Source organism: Megalops cyprinoides, chromosome 22, assembly GCF_013368585.1.
Source record: "Megalops cyprinoides isolate fMegCyp1 chromosome 22, fMegCyp1.pri, whole genome shotgun sequence".
NCBI classification, from domain to species: domain Eukaryota; kingdom Metazoa; phylum Chordata; class Actinopteri; order Elopiformes; family Megalopidae; genus Megalops; species Megalops cyprinoides.
The window spans coordinates 10,637,129-10,654,570 of record NC_050604.1 but is presented as its reverse complement, the minus strand read 5'-3'; the positions used below and the strand labels follow the sequence as shown (position 1 = coordinate 10,654,570).

Below are 17,442 nucleotides of genomic sequence, written 5' to 3'. Positions count from 1 at the left end.
TGTTAGCTAACAACAGATTAAAGGTTAAAAGGTAGGCTGTAATTTCCCTGAGATAGATTTCTTATGCATGGTCAGCTGCAACCTCTCAAGGTTAAAATGCTGCCTAACTAGTGGGCCAATTGGCAGGTCGCATAGATTGCCAGCTAGCTGCACAGGTAGTTCTTTTTTCAGCCAGTGCTGGCTTGTTAACTCATTGGCCAGGAAAGTAATTAACTAGCTAATTTTTATTTTCAGTCATTTTTTACATTATTTAGTTAGTGTGCTAGGTAATAAATGATCTAATGGTAACACTCCCTGTGAATAAGATAAAAGTCAGTGATACTCTAAACTGCAGTAGTGATTTTGATTTACACAAAAAATTGAAACCTTAAGTAGGTTTGGCTTGAAATAGTGATTGTTCAGTTGGTGTAAGGTTATATGGCTCAGATTATTCAGTGTAACTTGGCTTCATTTTGATATCATAATGTTAATGTCAGACCTATTTTGTAAGTTGGATGTTTTTGTATGTTGAAAGCATTGTTGGTGTTGGTTATAAGAAAGAGGATGAAAGACATTTTCTGAAATAAAATGACAGACTACTCTTAGATATGCACCACACGTGCTTCACAAGTGAAACGGGTGCAAGAAAATTCCATCTTGATTTAAGGCTAGATGCAGGGTTAGCAAGCATTTTAGCATTCAGTCTCTTTTTTTCCTCCTCCTTGTAAAAGCAAAATACCTTGTGGAAGGGTAAAGCTCATTCGGTTCAAAGTCGTTTCACAATGACCAGTAAGTAGATTGACAGTATAAAGGGACCAACAATGATCAGCCAGCTTGTGATTTTCTTTGAAGTCTCTCAGCCCTCCTGTTTGACACAGAGGAATTTAAGTGCCTGATTTCAGTGCTGAGGCCAGCACTATCAGGAGCCTAATGTTACTCCAGGGACCCTCTCTCTCAACACACAATCATTAAACCCGCATCGGGTTTGTGCTCACAGCTCGTGGAGTACAGTGTGCCGGTGACTGAAAATCTATGATTATCCACAAAGTCGATTGATTTGAATTATTATTCTAAATAGAGTAATTAGAACCTGTTTTGACAACACAGGATTCAGTTCCATCTTGCTCACCACTGAAGGCAAATTATTAAGTGAATTATAGTTTATAATTGCATGATCAATAGGTGCCTCACAAGCAATGCATCATTCTCAGCTGAGAAACTCTAAAGCTGTGGATTAGCATCTTGAGGTGCATGAGATGGAGGCTTTTTGTACATTCCGTATGGTAACTATTTGTTTGACGTTCATTACAATCACTATTTCGATTATTTAATTGAAGTTTTAAGCTCTCTTCAAACATAACTTCACACGTTTGGAAATCTATGAAACCTTTTCAAAAGGTTAGAAGCACTCTTTTTGTTTAATGTGTCAGAGCGCCCTGTCTAGGTGTCCTTTAAGTGTACACTATATCATACTTTAGTATATGCTTGCCATTTTGATTGATGGATGATGGATGCCTTTTTTTTATCCTTGATCTGTTATGAGATCATAACTGACATGTTTAACTTATGTTAATTTGTTAAAACATGAACTTAGGTGAATCTTGAGAACAGTTTATGACATGTGTGCTTATTACGCCATAGAGTAAAGGCCACGCCATGACTCTCTGTTCCTGACAAATTGGACTGTCATGCTGGGACCTTAAGCAGTTATCCCATTCAGCTGTTCCTTACACTACACTGGACTGATTGCTGTTTAAGGACGATTTCAACATCTGATGCACTGGCACTCCTGGCTGTGAGCATGCGCAGAGCTTGCAGTTCTGCCCTTGGTCTTTCATTAAACAGTCCCTGTGCTCTTTAACCGGTTAACGGAAATTTAACATTTTTTTCCTGTTTTGTTTTCTAGCCCAGAAATACCCCTCATGTAGCTGTTAGTTTTCATATCTGTGACTTGGATATAGGGACATAACAGACTCTTTCACTTGAATTCTCTACTTGTATACCTCGAATAGCATACTGACTGGAGACTCTTGTCCATTAGCCATAGAAATCCATACATATAAATCTGGTCCTTGACAGCACAGTAACAGAATGAATAGCTTTTATCATCACAGTTATTTGCCAACACTGTTTTGTATTTGGCAGAGTGGTGTATTTATTGCAGTAAAAATCGGCTTCATATGTTGAGAGCCTTCCAAGAACAAGAAAATACACTTCTACCATTTCCTGAAGTGGTCATTTATAAGTAAGATAATAAAGTTTAGTTCATGTTGCTGTTACCAAAGATATATGCCATCACAGGCAAAACAGCATGTCTCTGAAGACATACAAATGACCCTCACTACAGAAGCACTGTTCTTGTAAAACAGCATTATGTTTTGCTGATGCCTTTTTCTTGCTACTATCAAGCTGATGGCAGCGTATACAAAGGCCTAACAAAGTATATGGTCTGTTCCCCGTGAGCCCAGAATTTAATGGATTTTTTAAGAGATTATATGTTAGTTAAATAATATGTGAATGATATTGTTTTAATATATTCTTATTTACTGTAACTAGCTTTTGACATGGCCTGGAGAGGTTTAAACCAAGGATTTTCAGTGCTGGAGTGTGCCACTGAATTGGTGCGATTAAGGGGTGGGCCGAGTCAGAGGGGACGGTCACCATGGAGACGGGGCCAGTGAAAGTGATTCGCTGAGGTGGATGGGGTTAATGTAACAGGCAGTGCAAATAGTGATTGACTGGGAGGTGGGTGGGTTATATAACGCTGGGTTGGCGCCAGTGGGGGCAGAGAGTCAGGGGACACATTAAAGCCGAGCAGTTCCATGTAATTAGGGATTTAATTAAAACAATAGACCTATTCAGATAATCACTGGAAGAGCTGAAAGCACCTCCCTGTAGCGGCTTTAGAGACGCCCATTGGGTCTGCGCACATATTGTAGGATATTGGATTTTACTCTGTTCATTACCTAAGCTTCTTAATCTTGATATTCAGGCTGTAAGGAGCCAGTGGAAAGTCCTCAGCCTTGGCTATACTTAACACCAGGGGCTATGGAAAAGCAGGTAGCACTGGAGCTAATCTCTGCACTGATTCATTTGGCCTTTCTTCAGAAAGACCATAAACTGCTTTGATAGATTTTGTAGATATAAACCTCCTTGGTACTACATGCAGTAAAAGTGGTCAGCATAAGCCAAGGCTAGGTAATCCAGGTACTGCAACAACACAGCGTTGCAGGTTTGCTAGGTCTCTCTGAAAGCAAAATAGTGACTTTTTTGAGCACACAGTCTCCTGTATTAATTTAGCGTAATAATAGATCAATTTACATAACTAGAGCTTTGGATGGAATGAAAACAGATGCAACTCTGTTACTGCAGGTCAAAGGTTGTCTATGGCATGTATAAGCAATGTTGCTTAGTGGTTTGGGGAAGAGGTTTTAATAAATGCATAATATGCAAAATATGAGTCATATCAATCATGCTCAATAAGAGGGTCAGTGAAGCAAATAAATATGATAATAATAATCAGGAAGGAGAAATAGACTTAAGGACCTCCAGACCTTGCCCTGATCGTAGCTTAAAACCGCCTTTAATTTAAATAGACTGATTGCACTAATTAAACTAGAGCGGTTGTAATGCATATGGAATTGAACAATTAATAAGACTAACTGCTTTTTGTCTATCAACCTCTGTCATTTTAAATGAAAATCTTGAAATACAGCCCATTTGTTTTCAAGGGGTTTTGTTTGATGTGCTTTCTTTGTAAGGTGCATCTATTCCTGACAGCAGCATCTCAACAGGATGAGTTATAAAAGAAAAAAATACCCCTTATTTATGGTGTGCTGAGGTCATCCATGTTCTTCAGTCTTTTTATGGGAAAATAAGAGTGTGAGTTGTTCACTTTCACTGTGTTAACTGACATTGACCTTGAGGGTTTAATTCTGGTTTCATCTCCTTTATATTCAACTGCAAGGAGAAATGTGTTGTTTATGACACTTGGGTTATATAAACACAAGCTTAGCATGCCACTTGAAGAGATGAATTTAAGGTCAGATTAAAGCATTCTTCAAACTAATAACAACTTCAGTTATAATAGTGAATACATTATGGTACGAATGGGAAAAAGGAATTCATGAGATTTTTCATTGCTCGTTACATTTACTGTCCAAGGGCTGCTTGATATGATATCCTCTTTCGCAGCTCTTTTTGAAAGTCAGTTCATTCACTGGTCAACCAAACCCAGTGTTTTGGATATAGTACAAAAACTTTGCCTTGTTCTTTACTTTAAAAACAGTTCTTGCACTCAACCTTAATGTCTGCTCCATATCTAGGTTGGAATGTGTTTTCATTTTCAGAAATGATTTTATTTATTTATTTTTGTTTTGCAGGTCTCAGGAGAGAGGATGTTCTACTGATTTTCACGCCTTTAACCTCATAGTAAGTTTTGGTATTCATATTTTCGTATATGAAAAGGCCAATGGAAAATTGCACAGTCCCATTCTTGCTGTGTCTGATGTTTATATCACAAGTGTATCTTCAGGTTGACAGGTGTATGTAAGCTCAAGAGTTGGTTAGAAGTTAAATATTTAGTGTTTAAGAATTATTGAGAGGGGTGACTCTACAGGGGAGAACAGAAATAAACACATTAAATGTGTAGCAAAGGAGATCTGCTGGCATTTAGCCCCACCTCTCTTATAAGAGAGTGCTGAGGGCACAGGACCATGGTCTGGTTCAGCCATAATCTGTTTAAATTAGAATAGCATTATAAAGGTACAAGGCAGAAAAAAAGTTAGAAGCAGAAGGCTTTGGTAATTTACATAATATGGTATGGGTGGACTCCCTTCCTCTGATTAGTATATCTATATGCAAAGAGAGAGAGGGAGAGAGACAAAGAGAGATAGGACCTTATTTAGACAGCTCTCCAGAGTAATTTAGTGTTAATTTTTATTCAAAAATTAATCCACAACTCTCATCTTTTGGTGTTTACACCATTATATCAATAAAAAAGATGAATAAATTAAATGCAGCTATATTAATGTAAAAAGCAGATACTGGTTGGCCCAGGATGGTGTGATTCCAGAGCACATCCCTATTTTTGGAGGGAGATCTTGCGTGTTGCATGGACATTGGGGAAAAGCTGTCACAGCCTTGAATTGATAACCCCAGTGGTTGCTCTATAATTGTATTTAAAATGAATCTACCACATACTTAAGTTACATTTATGAACAGTCCTACATTTTGCTTGCCTCAAAAACATACCCAGAGTTGGATTTTCTGCTTGCTTTACAGTCATTTCATATTCCCCTCTGAAAGTGTTATTGGAGCAGCAAGAGGTGTCATCCACACTGAATTGGAAAATATCAACAATACAGCAAAAAATACCGGTTATCATTTCCATCCAGCTTATTTTCGCTCTGTGCATTGTAACGCTTGAAGCAATTCTCATTGCACTCAAACAGCAATTTCATTCCAGTTATGAGAAGAAATAACAGTCATTTTATCATGGTTCTGTGCGAGAACTCCGACATGCTCTCAGCTCTTTAGATCACTATTCTTCTGCCCTTACGGCTTTCATGTATTGCTAATTTTATCATATCGTTCGCCTCTGACAATTTCAAAATGATGCACTCTATACATATATAGCAGCCTAGTACTGTTATGGTCAAGGTTAAACAGATTGATCAAAACATGTTTTCAAAAAGGCCAAGGCTCAAACTAACTGTAATGTGCTTTTTACTTTAAGCAAGAAATGTAAGCACGTCTTACAATTGTTTTGGTACTTACACAGCATCATGGGTTTCGCAGTCACTGGAGTGGACAGAAAATGTTGTTTGAGAACTTTGAAGACATGTAAAATGTGCTTAAATTGATTTGTCTAAATGAAGGACAAATGACATTGTAGTTAGATTAAGTCTAGTCTCATGTCAAATCTTACATACTGTAAAACACTCCTACCTTAACTATGCAAAACACAGTGATTTAATTAAGACTATACATCCATACTGTGCTGAAACCCATTGAATGTAGATACCAGAAGTAAAAATTCAATTAACATTTTAAAAGAATCAACAGCACTTGAGCTTAGAGACATTTTGCTCAGTTTTCTGTATACTATCTGATCCTCTTACTTCATGTTCCTAAATAGCAATGCATCTGGTGAATGCAAGTGAGACATTTGATTTCAATTTGTTCTGGGACTGAACATTTTTGGTGCTTATTCACCAACCTTATGTTGCAGGAATGAAGTTTCTGTTAGTCATCAGAATGTTACTTTTAACTCTATGTACACAGGATATCCCATGGGTTTACATTATTTATTTGTAACTAACATCCATAGAGGATGCCTATAATGTGACCTGCTCCCACAAAAGTACACAGAAAGGCAACGTACAACATGTGTAAGGGGACATCAACAAAAAGTTATGTGTAACAAAAGTGATGGGCTAAGACAAACTAGAAAATACAATCTTCATCAAGCAGGAACGTTAGCGCTTCCAGAAGGCGCAGGCAGACACGATGACAGTCACATTTGAGGCACGTCACATGCCACAGACAGGTCCTTCTTATGTGTTTCCAGAGGCCTGATCAAAACATGGGTGTGATAGCTTTGACATATAAATGGCCTGCAATTTTCTCCAGTGACAAGTGTAATGGCATTTCAAACTGACAATCCACAAAGCAAACGTATCACTTTCTATTTCATTTACCACTCTAATGACAAAAGGAAAAGCGGAAAGAATATTAATAAATAAAACGTTTCCGAATCAAAAATCAAATGAATATTTGATTACTTAACTTGCTAGAACTTGTCTGTAATAAATGGCTTCAATTAGCTTTTTTTTGTGATCTTCATAAAAAGACAGCTGCTGCACAGTGTCTGAGCCCATTCGGTTTTACAGAAACATAATTACTCCACCATTTGGCAAAGAGGCCTTATCCTCCATATGTTTTTTATTCACTCTTCAGCAATTTCACAGAAGATGTGGAGCTGTATAGTATGCATTTTAAATCTTTAGAACCTTGTGTTTTTGATTGTATCCTTACTTAAGATTGAAGACCTTTTCTCTATGAATATGTCAGAAATGACACCGGCTAAAAATAACACGTCAGTACATAGTCACAATTTCTCTGAAAGCAGTGATCCCAAGTGCACACTAAACTTTACGGTCTGTATTTATTGCATTTTTGTTAACGTCATAAAATACCATATGTTACTGATCATTTAAATCCAAATATGTCCTCATCTAGTGTTATACAACCCAGAGGACGTACTACATGATAGTCCCACTGGAAATATGTTAGCTTCAGCATCCTTTCCAGCTCAAATAGTGATGAATATGCGACTGTAGGGACAGGTTTTGATGATTCAGGATCCGCAGACCAATAGAAAAGCTAATAACCCTCATTTCAACCACATAACAGTATAGCTTTAATGCAAGAAAGATATAGTTGTCTGCTCAGTCTCTTCTGTCTATAACAGAAATGTAATTTGTCTTTGAGAAGCTCATTTCAGCTGGAGTAACCTTTTTAACTTTCTCAGTTTTTAACAATCTCAGTCAAAAACTGATAATAGTACACGTAATTGTAAGATGCACTGCAACAGCAAAAAGAATAAGGATCATAAAGATAACAGTAATTCCTTATAGGATGCTTAGGGTTATTCTCTGAAAAATGGCCTGACATTTGCTATATAATAATACTTTAACATGTACATCTTAATGGGGCTTGAAATTAATTTGATGTCTTCTGGAAAAAGTCAATTAGTGTATGAAAATGAAGCCCAGAGAAAGTGCTCAGTTGGACACACCGAGCACACAGAACGCCAAGTCAGTGGCCCTTACCAGGTGGGTTTTCTGATGTTCGGGGTAATTTAACGAGGAATGTGGGCAGCTTATTGTGAGTCAGTTCCACACAGCTACAAGCAATCAGAGCTCTTGTGTTACTTTTCAGATAAAGTTGGTAATGTGTGATTACAGACAAACTTCCAGAGCAATCAGAAGTTCAAGAAAACAAGAAGGGAAAATTGTTAGAAAGAACAGGAGGTATAACCTGATGCCTACACTTGAGTTAGAGAGGAGGAAAAAAGTGAAGCTTCATTAAACTGATGAAGGATCAACAGCACATTTCATCAAAAGAGAAGACAGTCTACAGTTTGCAAGAATGCAGATTTGTGAAACTAAACACAAAGGCAGCGATTATGATGTTCAGAAACATTTGAACTCGATCCCTGTGCCTAAATTGGAAGCACTTCTTTGACTCAAGATGATTTGATCATGAAACAGCTTTTATAATTATCTGTGGGAACACAGCTCATTGCTAAACATTACCAAGAAAAATGTTTTTGTGCTACTGTACCATCAGAACTGCTCATGGTTGCAGAATTTCTCTATGTCTGTGCCTTGAGACCCTTGATCCATGGTCTTTAACTAACTAACTATCTACTGTGGAATGCATACAATGAACAGTATAACTACGACAAGCTCAGCATCGGAAAATCATAATTTCTACGAGCAATGTCAATGTGGTAAATGTTCAAATGTGTGTTCCCCTGAAAACGATTCAACATTTCCTATTTCATTTAGTCTTTAATGTGCTTGGAAATGTCAAACCAGTAAGGCATCTGGAATTGCTGCTGTTCCTCTAATATTAATGATAATTTAAAATGTCTGAGAAGAGATATCTCGGATTCTGTTAAAAGCTAGGGTTATTCTAAAAATTAAGGATGAGTTTGATGTGTTTTGACTGCTCAGCCAAAGCGTTATGCTGTGTCTGTAGTGAGGAGTAAGAATAAAAGATTACAGACAGCAGTTTCCAGAAATCACACTTATCTTTGTTCTGCCAGAAGAGGGTTTTTTAGGTCACATACTGTCATGTTCCAATTTACTATAGTACTGTAATTACCATATGAGTTGAATCATCCATGATAATTATGTCTGTGAAGCCTACTTCAGCAACTCGTATAATGGGATTATCTTGCAGTGGGTCCACCCTACAACCCAGAGAGACTTTTTTGTCTGTACAACCTATTATAAATCTGTCAAAAGTTAGGTATCTCTAAGTTTAAAGCAAACTTTTCCCCATACTGTAAAATCTCATAGCACGTCATTGCAGCTGTGTTTGTATTTTCGACAAAAAGGGAACTTTGTTTTTTTTTTTTTTCATTAATTTGTGCTTGGTACATGTTATCTCGGTCTTCTTGACATTAAATCCATCCACTGACATAGTATAGACTTCACTTTCAAATTTGTATGCCCACTAATGTTAATGTTCACATGCTACCATTGATGTATTTACAAACAATGGCTGTTTCCATATATTTTCATTCAACAGATTCAGATTTTACAAGCACTCTCCAGCGACCAGAAAGGAATTGCGAGGCGGGTCAAAAAAAAGATGGATATGATTTTGAATGGGTATCACTGTTATTTTGAATGACACTTGTGAGCAGTTGACTTGGAGGGGAGTAATCGCTGCCATTAATCTCCACTACTACCCTCAGGGAACAATTATGCCACTTATTGACAATCCCCCCATGCTGACATTCTGTCATTTCACAGAGAGGAGACTGAGAGGACCATGGGTCCGATGAGGCTTTTGAAGGAACAGCAGAGGTTCCAGGGCAACAGTAAGACGTAGGAATTGAACAATAACCCTCTGAGGCTTGAAGTGAAAGCCCTCCAAACAAAGATGTTAAAATACACCTGTGTCCTTATCAGTGCACAAGCACGTTAATGAGTCAAAAGTAGGTCAGCCATGAATTCCGGGCCGCATGCCGCAGAATCATCGCCTGTAGCTTTAATTAAGAGAGTGTTTCGTGAAAAGCGGTGCAAGTACGTTTTCTTTCGCAAAATATTCAGTTCCTACTCAACTCATACTATAGCAATTAAAATGCAAAGGAAATACATTTGGACCAATAGTTCATGTTGTTTATTCCTGTCAATTGTAGCTGGAAATTCCTGTTGTACAGCTCTGTTCAGTACAACCAGCAATTGATCAGATATGTATTTCCATGTTGAATCAGATCTGTTATTATGATTTCATTGATAATGATGTCTATTAATGTAAAGGAATCATGTTTGTTTGTTTGGTGAATATTCATAGCTGCAAATGGAATGGCCCACTATATGAAGATTATAACAAAATTGTTGACATGTCCCAAGATCAAAGAATTTTTGTGCATGTGATTTTCAGTTTTATTTCTGTTAAGAAATCTCTGAGTATCCTATACGATGTTATATAATTCATTTTTAACACTCAGTATAGCATAGGAAACTAAATTATAAAAAGACTGTATCTTCTTTCTGGCATATACTGTTTTGGCACACAACACATGACAATGAGTAGATACTGGTATTATAATGTGTTCCACCTAAAAGCAAAATTGATAAATGTATATCCTCTGTGTGTTGAACTTGACCAAGAAGAATGCTTTCCACTTGGCTCAAATTCAGACATTAAGTCACAGAGATCACATCTTTTCAGTTAATTAATGGTTTGCTTATGTTATGCCTGCCTTGGAAACATGTCAAAACGTGCCTTCAGAAAAATGTGTCAGAGACTATAACTGGAAAAAGAGAAATTGCTGGCACTGTAAGTGTAACGTGTAACGTCTTTTGTGTGTTTTATACCACACTTTAAAAAAATATATATTGTAGCATGGACACAATATATCATCTGTATTACCACCAGTGTTGTGTATGTACGTCTTCCTCTGGTTTTTGTTGCAGTAGTGAAAAGCTTTTGGAATGTTGATAATCCCCTAGGGGGTGTCGAGTAGGATTTTAGGATCCCTGGGGGGTGTCAAGTAGGATTTAAAATGAATTATTGACTGACACTGAAGAGGAACATTGAAGAGGAAGACAATGCAGGGATGCAGGGTATCAATGTGGCAAGACAAGACCATTTAGGACTTGATCGAGTCAGTATGGACTCAGCAGCATGGTTCAGCTCTGACATACTATGAAAAAACCCACATTCGTATATATTACATAAATCGTGATGCTGAGATACATCGCTGACAAATTATCGAAACCAATACCTTAATATAATTTTATATATACTTGTATACACTGATAAGCCAAAACATTATGACCACTCACAGGTGAACCAAATAATGTTGATCATCTCCAAACAAGGGCACATGTCAAGGTCTGGGTAGATTAGATGGTAAGCGAACAATCAGTTGTCTTAGTCAACATGTTGGATGCAGGAGAAATGGGCAGGAGTAAAGACCTGAGTGATTTTGACAAGGGCCAAATTGTTATGGCCAGACAACTGGTAAGTGTTGGGCACCCAAGGCTCATCGATGTGTGAGGGCAACAAAGGCTATCCCATCTGGTCCGAACTGACAGAAGATCTGCTGTGGCACAAGTCACAGAAAATTTTAATGATGGTTATGGGAGGAATGTGTCACAACACACTGTGCATTGCGCCCTGCTGCGTAGCCGCAGACCAGTCAGAGTGCCCATGATGACCCCTGTCCGCCATCGAAAGCACCTACAATGGGCACGCGAGTGTCGGAACTGGACCTTGGAGCAGTGGAAGAAGGTCGCCTGGTCCGATGAGTCCGTTTTCTTTTAGATCATGTGGATGGCCATGCACGTGTGCGCTGTTTACCTGAGGAACTGATGGCACCAGGATGCACTGTGGGAAGACAAGCTGCTGGTGGAGGGAGTGTGATGCTCTGGGCAATTTTCTGCTGGGAAACCCTGGGTCAATTTGACATGTGCCACCTACCTAAACATCATTGCAGACCAGGTACACCCCTTCATGGAAATGGTATTCCCTGATGGCAGTGGCCCCTTTCAGCAGGATAATGCGCCCTGCCACACTGCACACATTGTTCGGCAATGGTTTGAGGAACATGATGAAGTGTTCAAGGTGTTGTCCTGGCCTCTAGTCCAGATCTCAATCCCATTGAGCATCTGTGGGATGTGCTGGACTGACAAATCGGATCCACGGCAGCTCCACATTGCAACTTACTAGACTTGAGGGATCTGCTGCTAATGTTTTGGTGCCAGATACCATAGGACACCTTCAGGGGTCTTGTAGAGCCTCGGCGGGTCGGTGCTGTTTTGGCGGCACTCAGAGGACCAACAGCATATTAGGCAGGTGGTCATAATGTGGCTTATCAGTGTATGTGTCAAACTCAGGGAAAGACGTTGGTTGGACAGGCCAAGCTCAGAGAGCTCCAGGTATCCTTTCACATAAGTCTGGCTTTCAGTCTTTTATAGTTTTGTATACAGTGTGCAATCTGTGTAGAGTTATGATATGACAATTATAACAGCAAAGCTTTTAGTAACTTTTCCCAGTCAACTTGTTTAAGCCCTGTGTTATTCATAAAAAAGACAGCTGACAATCTGATTTCAAAAGGAAAAAAAAAAAAAAACATTGAAAGGATTTTAAATAAATATGTGTGTTAATGAATAAATAATATTGACTCTGCAAAACAACATTAATTATACACAAATTAGGAAGGCAAGAGTTTACAACCACCAGCCAATATGATTTATGTGTGTCACAAATGCTAATTTGTATAAAATCAGTGTTATATTTATAAACAAAAAAATAATAAATATTATAGATTTATTTGTCAAATTCTCTATTGATTAATCTTGGAAAGCATGCATAGAATCTTCATGAACAGCACCATTTCATCACAAAGCAGTTAAAACAAATATCATGCCAGCTGACACAGAGTGCCCGGTTGTTTCCAGATATAGCATGTCGTTTTTAAATAACAACTGCTAAATCACTCATGTCAGCTTTATGACAGAATAATGCCATCTTCATGTATGTTATGTATATTTTAAACATTATATGAAGTTGTTATAAATTGTTGTAATAATTCACATTCAAGTTCACATTCATTGAAAAATCAAATCAAGCCTCAATGTTACATATCTTCAGTTCAGGTTTTCCATGGCACACATGTACACAGATTCATATGGTTACTTTATGACAGCAAATCAAACCCTGATGTTTTTTGTCACATATCAGTTACATCAGTTCAAAGAGATATAGTCAACTCATTTCTATTCCTCAGGTTCCAGGGCTTCTCTGTAAGTCAGGATATATCACTAACTCAGAGCAGTAGTGATAACAAATAGCAGCTCTCCTATTGTATCAGACAGGCATCAGGCATCATGTCAACGCGCTCATCACACTGGACAGCCCTTTCCAGCTTTCTTTTATGTGCTGGCAAACCTGTCTACCCTTTTGGATTAACTGGGGAAGCAGCAGACAGCACTAAAAAAGAAAAAAAAAACTCAAGGATTACAGTCCTTCAGGTTATTTATTTTAGAAGGAAAGTTGAATTTTTTGAGTAAATTAGGTGCAGTCACTACCATTTTCTGAACACGTTCACTGCTCGCATGCTCATTTGTCCTATTCAATGTGGTGAGTTGTGATATGGCAGCCTATGACTTCCTTTTAATTATTTTGTTTAGGCTCAGAGTATCCAATTTGTTGGTAAAAACCTGGAATCTAACACTTTTCTGTCCATGCAGAAACATGCAGTTTTAGGGATTTGTGAATAGTAACTTGTTTTCAAGCTTAGCATCTGTGCTGTTAGCTCTTATGCCAATGAATAATATAATACCCTACATTTTGTAATAGAAAAAAACAATATATGTTGTGGTATTTATTGAAATTGTAACTATATTTATGAGTGGATCATAAAAAATTTTCTGAACATGTAAAAAAAAACAATTGATAGTGAGATGCGTTCTGTTAATGTTAATACACTGACCATAAGACTATAAGACCTCTGGTTAGTCTTTAATTATGAGCAACCCCAATGGGTCATTTAGCAATGAACAAAAACCTACTGTGTAAGATACAAAGACACGCAAATTACTTTGTGGTGTCTAACCATTACAGTAGGTAATTGTTACGGACAGGCCATTTCCTGTGAGATCTAAAATGACCCTTGAGAGTGCCAGGAGATCTTATTAGTCCCCAGATGAGCCTGTTATTATTATTGATACCCGTGTTGTCAGATTTATTTGAGTAAATTTCATTGTTAGTATTAGTGGGTCCCTAAAACACTTCGGCTTGCTTGGTACAATATGAAAGGAGGGTTGGCGTTGCTTAATTAATGAGTGGTTTGACCCTATCACCTGGGGCGATACATGGAATGAGGCTATTTCCGGTGGGGTTGCGCATGCACCGGTGTGGCTGCCACTGTGGACCAATGTGGACTGCTGAAGCTGGCCTCCCGCGGGAAAACTGAATACCCTACTGCAGTTTATGACCGACCACTCTGCCGCAACGTTTTTTGCACGATTTCCTTTTCTGTGTGCTAAGTCCTGGGAAGGCGACCAACCGGAGAACGCTAACAAGCATAGCGCAACAGAAGTGAACTGGGACCTTTTAGATATTAAAACTGAACAACGCAAACGCAAGAAAGCCAGCGAACACTACTCTCTCTTCGCTACACCAAGGCCGGGCTGTCCGTCGCGGGGCGACTGGTGCGGGCTGGCCACGGAAAGGGCGAAGCTTTGGCGTTCGTGTCCGAAACTGTAGGTAACGTCAATCTTATATTTCTTTCTGTTGTATTTAAGCAAGCCGAATGTGTACTAGCTGCACGCCGCCCTGAGAGGTTTCGGGGATAGAGCGATAAGGTAGACCGCCATGGCTGACAGGCTTGCAACATCCCTGCTCAGGGAGGGCGTGACAGTAATTACCATAAAAGTAAGTGTTACCATCAACACTAGACAAAATTCCACTTTATTATCCAGGAAACAAAAAAGTCTCTTTGTTTCACCCAGTGGTATCGGGCATAATATAAATGACAGAGAAATGAATGGTGTTACACTTGTTGCAATGCCCCAGAACACAAATGCAGTACACAAGTGATTAAGTGGCTCAGTTGTGCTTTATGATCTACTACAGCAACAATGTTGGCTGTCGTCTTGGGATTGCACAGCAGCATAACCATTGTTTACTTTATTATAATTGTTTTCATGAAGTGTCACTTCAAATGGCTAATTATCTCGAAAATCTACCATCAAAAGACACCAGTCATGCTTATTGGCTCCAAATACTTAATTGTTCACCACTCTCCATATGTTTAAGGCCACACACAGAAAGGTGTGAGATTTTAATGGTAATACTTTTCCAACGTCCTTTTATGCAATTTATCACTTTAATGATATGAACAGGGGCCCTTTTTGTCCAAGTTGCCGTATTCAAAGGCAAATGCCTAAGCAATCTTAATTTATGCACCAACAGTGCTTCAATGCGTTATGTAGTTACAGTGAATGTGAGCCTAGAGTGGGTAAAATACTGTGCTGCTGTAAAATTTGAGACATATTTTATTTTTTATGTCAAATCTGTTCAATATATTTATAATATTTTCCAATGCAGCTTTAACACAAAATCCTGAACAGTAATTTAACTTCACTGTCAAGACAGTAAAACTATATGAGGAATAAGTCCTTGTGACACTTCTGTATCCTTCATTTTGTTTCAGATTAGCACTGAACTGTCGGCTTTTCCTCCTTGTTTTGAAACAAACATCTACCAAAACTTGTACTTTCTAAGAGGGGTGAGTCAATCACAGACTATCTCCAATACCTTTTGTCCCCCCCATACATCACGAACACCAACGTCTTGAAAAGAAAACAAAAGTCCTTAAAGGAACACAGAAAAAAATTATATGTTTACCAAAGTAGAAGTTATTGGAGACTTTGGATCTATGGAGACATTTACATATTCCCCCTGCATTATTTTTTTTAAAGCCCAAGTGGCTGATCCATAAAGACTTCATCATTGACGTCACGTTTCCGAACTTGGCTGGTTCCCTGATAACCAGAGTCTGCTTAATATAACCGGTGCAGCTTCTACCGGGAACGTAGTATGTTCTCTCCCTGGACCCTCTGATAGCGGAGCTCCAGCGGGATGCTGCGTTAGATAGTAAATAGAAAAGGAGATAAGCCCCTTTTTTAATCCTCCTGAATTCCTGCCGAGAGTAGTCGGCCTGGGAAAGTCGGTCATGTTTAGATTGCCACTGACGGCACAGGTCGCAGATTAATCAGAGCGGGCCGCGCTGTCACTGCGGCTCTCTCCTGGGGGATTCACCCGCGTGTCCTCCATCAAAGTGCAGAGCAGGCGCTTCCGTGCTAAGAGTCTGGGGGGGATTAGCAACCACTGGCCACTCTGTTTTTTTCTTTTTTCAAAACGCGGGATTTCAAATTCTCGTTTTTGGCCCAAAGTGCTCTTGTTTGTATGCGCGACTTTCCATTGAAATGAAGGTGGTCAGTAGGGCATGACACATACACTATGACAATCACTGAAAACTATAACTTATGTTTCTTTCATAGATATTCTTAATTGTGGCTAGCTAGCATGTTTCCTGTATTGGTTGTGGTTACTCAACATTATTTTGGCTATTTGAACACTGCTTAACAATGTATTCTTAACCTGGCTTATCTTCACATTGCTCCTGTGATATGTACGCCGTGTTTTCTTTGTTGTTAAGATACTGATAATGCATCATGCCATGATACCCATATCCTGAACAGGAAGATCTTCCAAATAAAGAATTAATTACAGTTATGATCATTTTTCATTTCATATAAGCAAGGGTGTCTGTTTCGGTTCAAAAAAGGACTGAGAAAAAGAAAGGGGAGTGTCTGTTAAGAGTGAGAGTAACTGTTCATGTACAAAGGGGAGGATGTTGCGCAAAGGGAACCATGAGCCTATAAGTAAGAGTGACAAGGCAATAATAGTCCCCAATATAATCTTCACGTGAGGATTATCAGATTAGGGGAGGCAGTTGTTTATAGGTTCTGTGACTATCAAAAAAGTTGATCTGTCAAGTTTATCTAACATGTGTCACATTGAAACAGAATGAAGTACATACCAGCCTGTGGAGGGAGATAAGCAGGGGCTGAATAGACTTGACAACTGCAGCCACACATAATCTGTTTGGAGGAATTAAGCTCAGCAGCAGCCTAGCCACCATCACTTATTATACAGACCACACCACACACATTCATCACCGGAGTATTAAATGAAACAATGAGTTTTTAATGCATATTTTACTGAAATAATGTTGGGGGAAAAAACCCCTTTCTCTCAGGTTCTCATTGAGGAGACTGTTCAATCCAACCACAAAGCATTTTTGTCTTAGCTTTGAGAAACAAATTTAAGTGTACATATTTAATGTTACATTTTTATTACTTTACCCAGCATGTTCACACACACACACACACACACACACACCTGCTTAAATTTCAATGCCCTGAGCTAAGGTAAACGTGTATATAAATTGATTGAATGGAGACCTAAGTCACCTACAGGCTTGCAACTATACATACCAACTGAAACTGAGTTATTTCTATTATTATTTGTGTGCATGTATGTATACATACATAATGCATCTTTCTACGGGATGACATTTTGCACATACCGTACTTGCTCTATCTGAGTGCCTCTGTCTGATTGTACACATTGCCTTCACAA

At 38.6% G+C, this 17,442-nt stretch overlaps 1 protein-coding gene across 21 annotated transcripts in view; it reads left to right on the top strand.

The window, feature by feature from the left end:
• The window catches only part of LOC118769682 (receptor-type tyrosine-protein phosphatase delta-like), a 236,546-nt gene that overhangs the window by 31,892 nt on the left and 187,212 nt on the right, over positions 1-17,442 (top strand). For all 21 annotated transcript variants that reach the window (XM_036516937.1, XM_036516923.1, XM_036516935.1 and 18 more), the window contains exon 3: positions 4,362-4,410. The gene's annotated coding sequence lies outside the window, so the exon portion shown is untranslated. The remainder of the gene's footprint in view (positions 1-4,361; positions 4,411-17,442) is intronic.